Here is a 6,900-nt window from a genome sequence, read left to right on the forward strand (position 1 = left end):
CTGCTCTCTCCCTCCACACTCTTCCCAAAGCTTCCTTTTCATATTCAGAGTATTCCCTGTGGATTGCATAAGACCAGACTTCAACTTTGACCAGAGGTTATATGCATGGTAAAGGTTCTGTGTGCCCATGTTGCTGTGGAGCAAGGAAGGTGCTCCACTTGAGGACAGGGAGGCTTTGGTATTCTGTGAGTTGTGCTCATTTGGCTGTGGGAACCCCACCCCATACTCTTTGGGTATTTCAGTGTCATTGCTTTCTGTTAGTTCAGCTTCATTTCCTTGTTCCTCTTCCTCTTGACCATGTCTTCATAGTATCATTTAAACCCTCCCATTCTCCATTTGCACTGATTCACCTGTTGACAGTATGTGTCCTTAGTTGACGTATATCATAGGCCCTCTAATTTCACAGATGATGTGTTAATTTTTGTTTCCTGTCATAAATTGCTTAATATACTATTGAAACAAAATTAAGCCCTTTGCCAGTTGTGTTTTCTTTGATTTATTTTCTCCCCTCCAGTTAATGGTCCTCTTTTCCATGTTGTATGAAGTGGAGTTCATTGTTGTTAATTGGTCTGCTCCTTTGTCTTTAGATGGTTATTGCTGAACCAGTTTGTTTTGCTTTGATTATACAGTACCTTAATTTGGAGGTGATCTCTCATAATTTGAGGGGCAGACATGTGATGACCTGACATGTCAAGGAGATCTAACTTAATTAAATACTCCTGGGAACTAGTTCTAGCTTGAATCCATGGAGTGAAATTAGGAGCTCATAGAGGAATGTGTGACTAGTGAGTTCTATGTTAAGACTATGTAGTTTAGCTGTTTCCCTTCCTTTGTGAATGAATTCGGCTATTTTCTGTCCCATTACTTCTGAGTACCTCTACTTTGATACACAGGGTAATTTACTATCAAAGTCAAATTTTAGCATAGAGCTCTTCAAACTTCTTTTGGTAAATATACATGGAAAGAAATGGTCATCAGCCTCCTGGAGAAGGAACACTACAATAACTGTCAGGGTGTATTGGGAATGCTCTCTGATTTAAGTATGGTGGTTCCTTTTGTTGTTGTTGACTGTCTATTCTAATCTTTTGGTGGGTTCTTAAATGTTGTTCTTAACCTGTTTTAGGACAAATATGTTTAATATATTCTCTTAAGTCTGGTGTTTTCTTGAGTGTTTATCTTAATGTTATGTTTTAAGACAAATATATTAACTATATTCTCTTGTATTTAGTAAATACTGTGTGATCAAAAAAAGTGTTAAGGGTACAAAAAACACAGTTCATGCTGCTGTGTTCACAGCTAAAATAAAGATTCTTCTTCTTCTTTTTTTTTTTTTTGTCGGTCGTGGGGCTTGAACTCTGGGCCTGGGCGCTGTCCCTCAGCTCTTCAGCTCAAGGCGAGCGCTCTACCACTTGAGCTACAGCGCCACTTCCGGTTTTCTGGTGGTTTATGGGAGATAGGAGTCTCACGGTCTTTCCTGCCCGGGCTGGCTTTGAACCATGATCCTCAGATCTTAGCCTCCTGAGTAGCTAGGATTACAGGCGTGAGCCACCAGAGCCCGGCTCTTCTTCTTTCTTTACTTTGGTTTTCTCTTAAAAGAGTTGGGCACTGGTGGCTCACGTCCCTGATCCTAGCTACTCAGGAAGCTGAGATATGAAGATTGTGGTTCGAAGCTAGCCCAGGCACAAAAGTACATGAGACTCTTGTCTCAATAAACTATTCAGAAAAAGCTGGAAGTGGTGCTGTAGCTCAAATGGTAGAGCGCTACCTTTGAGCACAAAGAGGTTCAGGGACAGTGCCCAAACCCTTAGTTCAAGCCCCAGGACTGGTAAAAAATAAAATATACTTGAGAATATAGGGATAGCGTTTTTTCATAAAATAGGTCAAAAGAAAATTTTAGTGAAATTACTGTTAATCAATCCTTAATTTTTAGATGATTTTTGTGTAAAAGTATGAATGAATTTAAAACTTCCTTAGAAAAACACTTATTTGGCCTTAGGAAATAGGATGTTAAAGTCTGGCTAGTGAGTGTCACTGTCCACTAGGCTGTTCTCCTTTTAGGTACTTGCACAGAATATGAGTCATCTGGCCTTAGTTCCTCATCTGTAAAGCCATCCCATTTAGCTGCTCTTGAGTATTAAGCTGAGGGGCCAGACACATGTGGTTTTGAAACAGCTATGACATGATGTGCCATTGACCCAGACATGGATAGCCTTTTTGACTCTCAGCCTTATTATGGGTTCTGTGTAGTTGTCAACATCTGCTTTGCAGGTGTTGCATATGGATTTAGGTGAAACATGGATTATGTGAAACATACTGCATGTAAGACAGAAGCCACTATTATTCCTAGTACACAGAATAAATTAGAATTAATGTTGCTTTTCTTGTTCTAGGTAGAATTTCCTTTAGGTACAATGTTATGAATGGAGTTTGAGTGCAGTATTAGAAATGTTATTGACATTACATTTCATACCAGCCATGAATTAAATAGGCATTTAAAGACTGTCAAGACCAGCCTCTACACTGGAGACATAGTGTCTCCACTGAAGTGCACTCCAAGAGCTGAGCTAGAGTTCATTAACTTTAGACCTAGAAGTGTACTTTTAGAATATAATTTATTACCAGGTGGAGTTCTACTTGGATAAGCTTTCACATTAGGCATAAAATGAAATTTCTTGGTAGATGATCCTACTTTTTTTAGAAGGAAAATGAAACCTTGTTGCTACTTCTAGCAGACCCACCTTCTTCTGGTAATTTACTGCTTTTCCTGCCAGTCCATCTAGATGATCCTTGTGTAGGCAGACCAGATCATCTGTGGTGCATGGCCCCTAACTGGACCAGATGTGAGTCTGGAGCATTTAAAAAATCCCATCTGTGAAAAGAAGAGTAATGCTTCTTAGTTTCAGATCTGGAAGTTAGAAGAAGGCAGACTTCAGGAAAGGCCAACAAAGCCAACTTGTAGAAGCAAAGATGCCATCTTATTTTGATGGAGTTTATTTTGGGAAGGTCCCAAGGCTCAGCTAAGCTACCTGCCTTTCGGTTTGCTGATTATTTCAGGTCACTGTGTTGTACCTTGCTTTTGCTTGTGTTGCTTCTGGTGCCATCTCTGTTACCTTTAAGTGAAAGAATGCTGACTAATTCATTTTGGTTGTTTATACTCAAAATATTTATTGGTGTCTTTGTCATAGGCAATTACAATAAAATATTTAATTGGTTAGTAGGGAAGCTGACTTACTACATAGCTTTTTATTACCACTTGTCATAAAAGCAGAAATATATTCACACTAATTAAAGGTATCTACTGACTGTGGGTATGTGTGGTAATGAGTCTTGATAAAATGTTCTCTGATACTATTGTCATATAACTTTTAGCTTTAACCATTGAAACAAATTCATGCCTGTTATGGTTCTAGAAGTTAAAGTTGTCTTAAAGAACTGTTCTTTGCTACCTCTAATTTTATTACTGAAGCCATCTTGGTGTACTAAACAGGGAGATATTTGTGGTTCTAATAAGTGTGTCAAGAGACATGTTTATATGTTAGGAGGAATTAGTGCCCTGGCAAATTGTCAGAGGTGCATGTAACTGTTCCTTACTTGAAAGGAACATGGAATGACTCACTACCTCTGTTCATTTTGATGCATTAGTGTTTGGGGAACTGAGATTTGGTGTGACATACTGTTCTGTAAACTTCATTTCCTTTTAGGAAGTATTGGATGTACTTTCCCAGTAGCATTCTGCATTGTTGGAACATGTAAAGTGCAAGGAAACACAGCTGCCACTTGAGTTCTGTTTGCCAACTGGTTTGAACAACTATAATAATTGTTTATTCTTGATGTGCTAGCAGTCAAAGGTTTTCCTTCTCCATTGTGGCTGTTCTATAACTTAAACATCATTAGATCAACCACAATGAGTATTCAGAATCTCCTAAAACTGGGGATTTAAAACCTCTGAATCACTCTGTTCCTCAGAGGACTCTATCTGGTGAGAGAAAAAGGTCAGGGATGTCACAAAGGCACTATGTGTTGGGTTGTGAACCACAACACCAAATGATCAGCAAGTTGCTGGTGGCTCACGCCTGTAATCCTAGTTACTTAGGAAATTGTGGTCTGAGGATTGAGGTTTCAAGCCAGTCTTGGCAGAAAAGTAGAGCAGTGAGAAAACCAAGCAAGTGTGTGAGGCCCTGAGTTCAAGCCCCAGTACCAGTACAAACAGAAAAAAGAATTAGCTCTGAAGGATTTTGGGGATGTGAGAGGGAAGAGAAGAAAGGAGGGGAGAGGAGAAAGGAAAGAAAAGGAGAGGAGAGGAGATACCCAATTCTTTAGTTAATGAGGGGATACTAGGAGGAGAGTTTGAGTGGATCCTAAATGGTCTAAGTAGTAAAAAGAGTAGTGTGGGACACTCAGCAGACAAAAGGAATGGTGTGGGCCAAGGTGTGGAGGTAAAAATCTGGCATAGATGGATGGGTTCTTTACTAGCTTCTCAAAGACCACGTGTGGGTTTGCAGAGAGAGGTGGAAGTGGGTTTCTAAATGATTTTCAATGTCACATCATTGAGCCTGTGTGTTCCTCCAAAAGTATCTTAGAAACAATCACCCCTTTTCACTTGTGAGGAAATTCTATCCTTATGGTATTGGTGTCCCTTTTGTTTCTGAAGCACAGAAGTAATAGAAAATATCCTATAAGGATCTAAGTTCTGATCACAGTTGATCAAATTTATGAGGCCTTCTTTCTGGATGGAGCTCCTACTCTGAATTTCAAGTTTGACTGAGTCCTAAACAATAGATTTCCTGTGTGTGCTCCTCAGCAGTAGATCTCAACGTATCTGTGTACTGCTATACTCACCAATATAACTATATTTTTCAGTTGGTGTTAAGGAGTTTATTGAGTTGTTTCCACATACAAGTTTTATGTTGTCCTCTAAAAATAAAATAACTGCTGTTCTTGGTATAATAGCCAATGTATTATTGGTTTACTTAGTGTGATTCATTGTAATCATTTGCAACTAGAAAATCAATAAAAATATAAATAAATTGAAGTAAACATTTGGAGAAAGTTACCTATAAAGTCAGTTGGTTTGCTTTTGACCTCTACTACATAAAGTTATAATTATTGACTGAGATGAAAGATTTATGACATGATACCATGCTAAACTTTTGCCATTTGCCATGTGGCAACGATGATGTGTCAGTAGGCTTAAGGGAGGTGTCTGCCAGCTGGAACCAATAGTTAAGAGACACCCACCCTCAATGTGTGTGAAAGGACTAAGGCCTAGAGCATAATGGAAAGATGGTACAGGTGTGAGTGAAGCCTTCTTATACCTGTTGATGATGAATTGCCATGAGTGAGGAAGAGACCTCAGATAGATTTAAGATTTTGCTTCAAGTTAAATCTCATTCTAGGAGAATAAAATTACCTTTATGAGAAATATGAGAATCAAGAGTGATGTATCAGCTTCATTGAGGGTACAGGCCCAGCTTCTTATTTTGATTTCTGTTGTTAAGGATAGCATTAGGCTATTGATCCATCTTGCTTCTGCTCAAAAACACAGGTTAGTCTCCCAGCTGGGAGAACTCATGGAAGTTTTCAGAAAGATGAAGCAAGTTGCCTAGTCACTTATGGTAGAGCTGGGTCTGACTCCTTGTGCAGTGTTCTTCCTATTTTCCCCTCTGCCTTGGAGAAAAGAGCAACATTTCACCTTAGATCTTGTCTTGGGCTAAAGAGAGTTTTGAAGAAATCTTGGCTTGGGGAATGAAAAGAAATATGAGAAAGTTAAATATGAGATCGTCTCCAAAGTGATTGTTTCATTTGTAATTTAACCCGTATCTTTTCTTCCTGTTAGAAATTCTCTTACAGTCATTAATGATGAACTGATTTCTTAAGAGGACCTCAAGAATTAGTTTAGTAGTCTATTATACTTTAAGTCGTTTCCAACTACTTAAAATTTCTTTTAAATATTTTTATCCTCAAATAATGTTCAGGGTATAGTGACTTGAATGTTTTCAGATTACTCTTTAAAATTTTTATTTAATTATGGCCAAAATGAAATAATTGCAACAAAGACCTCTTCCCCCCACCCCCCCTTAATATACCATTGTATAAGAATACCAGGACTGGAGGCAAGGCTCAAGTTGTAGACTCAGGGCTCATTCTCTAGTGCTGTCCAGAAAACAGACAAAACAAAACACCCCCCCCCCCCCGCGCCATCCTAAACCATAAACTGCTTAAAATTTTCATGGGTTGAATAATAGACCAGGTAACACCAAAGAACTATTTCAGCTCTAAAATTCTTTGGATATTTGATCATAAGAGAAATGAAAGCATTATGGGGTAGTTTAAAAAGAGTTTTAGAGTCTGGTTCAAGACTGAGAAGGCCATGTCTTAGAGCATTTTCTAAGGTCATTTGTTGAGCTCAATAAATGCTTTGCATGTGTTATTTCATAAAATCCTTGTCTGACAAGCTGTGAGGTGGGACTTTTAACCCCCTCCCTTCAGCAGGTTAAATGCCTTGCTGGGGCCATACAGAGCCAGAAATGGGACCCCAGTCTGGTTCTCTGCACTGGGAGTCCCTTGCCTGGCCCAGGAACTTTCCCTGGCAGATGCGAATGGACACCCCTATGAAGTACACATCTTAACCAGGTGAATCCTTGCTTTCATGGAAGTTTTACAAGGGCAGCTCCCCTTTCCAGCCGTTACATTAAAGTAGTTAAAGGCTTAAAGGAAGAAAAGGCCGGGAAGGTGGCTAAGCCTGATAGAAATCAGGAAAAGAAAGTTCCGCCTTCACCCACAGTCACTCCTGCTTATTGGCTGGGATTGAACTCGCTGACTCATTTCTTTTTCGCCGAGGCCACACCCTGCATTCCAAAATCCCTCTGCCGCCCGGCCACACCCACCGGCCTCGCGGGA

General features: G+C 39.5%; 1 protein-coding gene across 11 annotated transcripts in view; it reads left to right on the forward strand.

The window, feature by feature from the left end:
- Sgms1 (sphingomyelin synthase 1) overlaps nt 1-6,900 on the forward strand; it is a 248,832-nt gene that overhangs the window by 142,756 nt on the left and 99,176 nt on the right. The gene's annotated exons all lie outside the window — the stretch shown is intronic.

This window comes from Dipodomys ordii, unplaced genomic scaffold (genome assembly GCF_000151885.1).
Source record: "Dipodomys ordii isolate 6190 unplaced genomic scaffold, Dord_2.0 Scaffold34, whole genome shotgun sequence".
NCBI lineage: Eukaryota > Metazoa > Chordata > Mammalia > Rodentia > Heteromyidae > Dipodomys > Dipodomys ordii.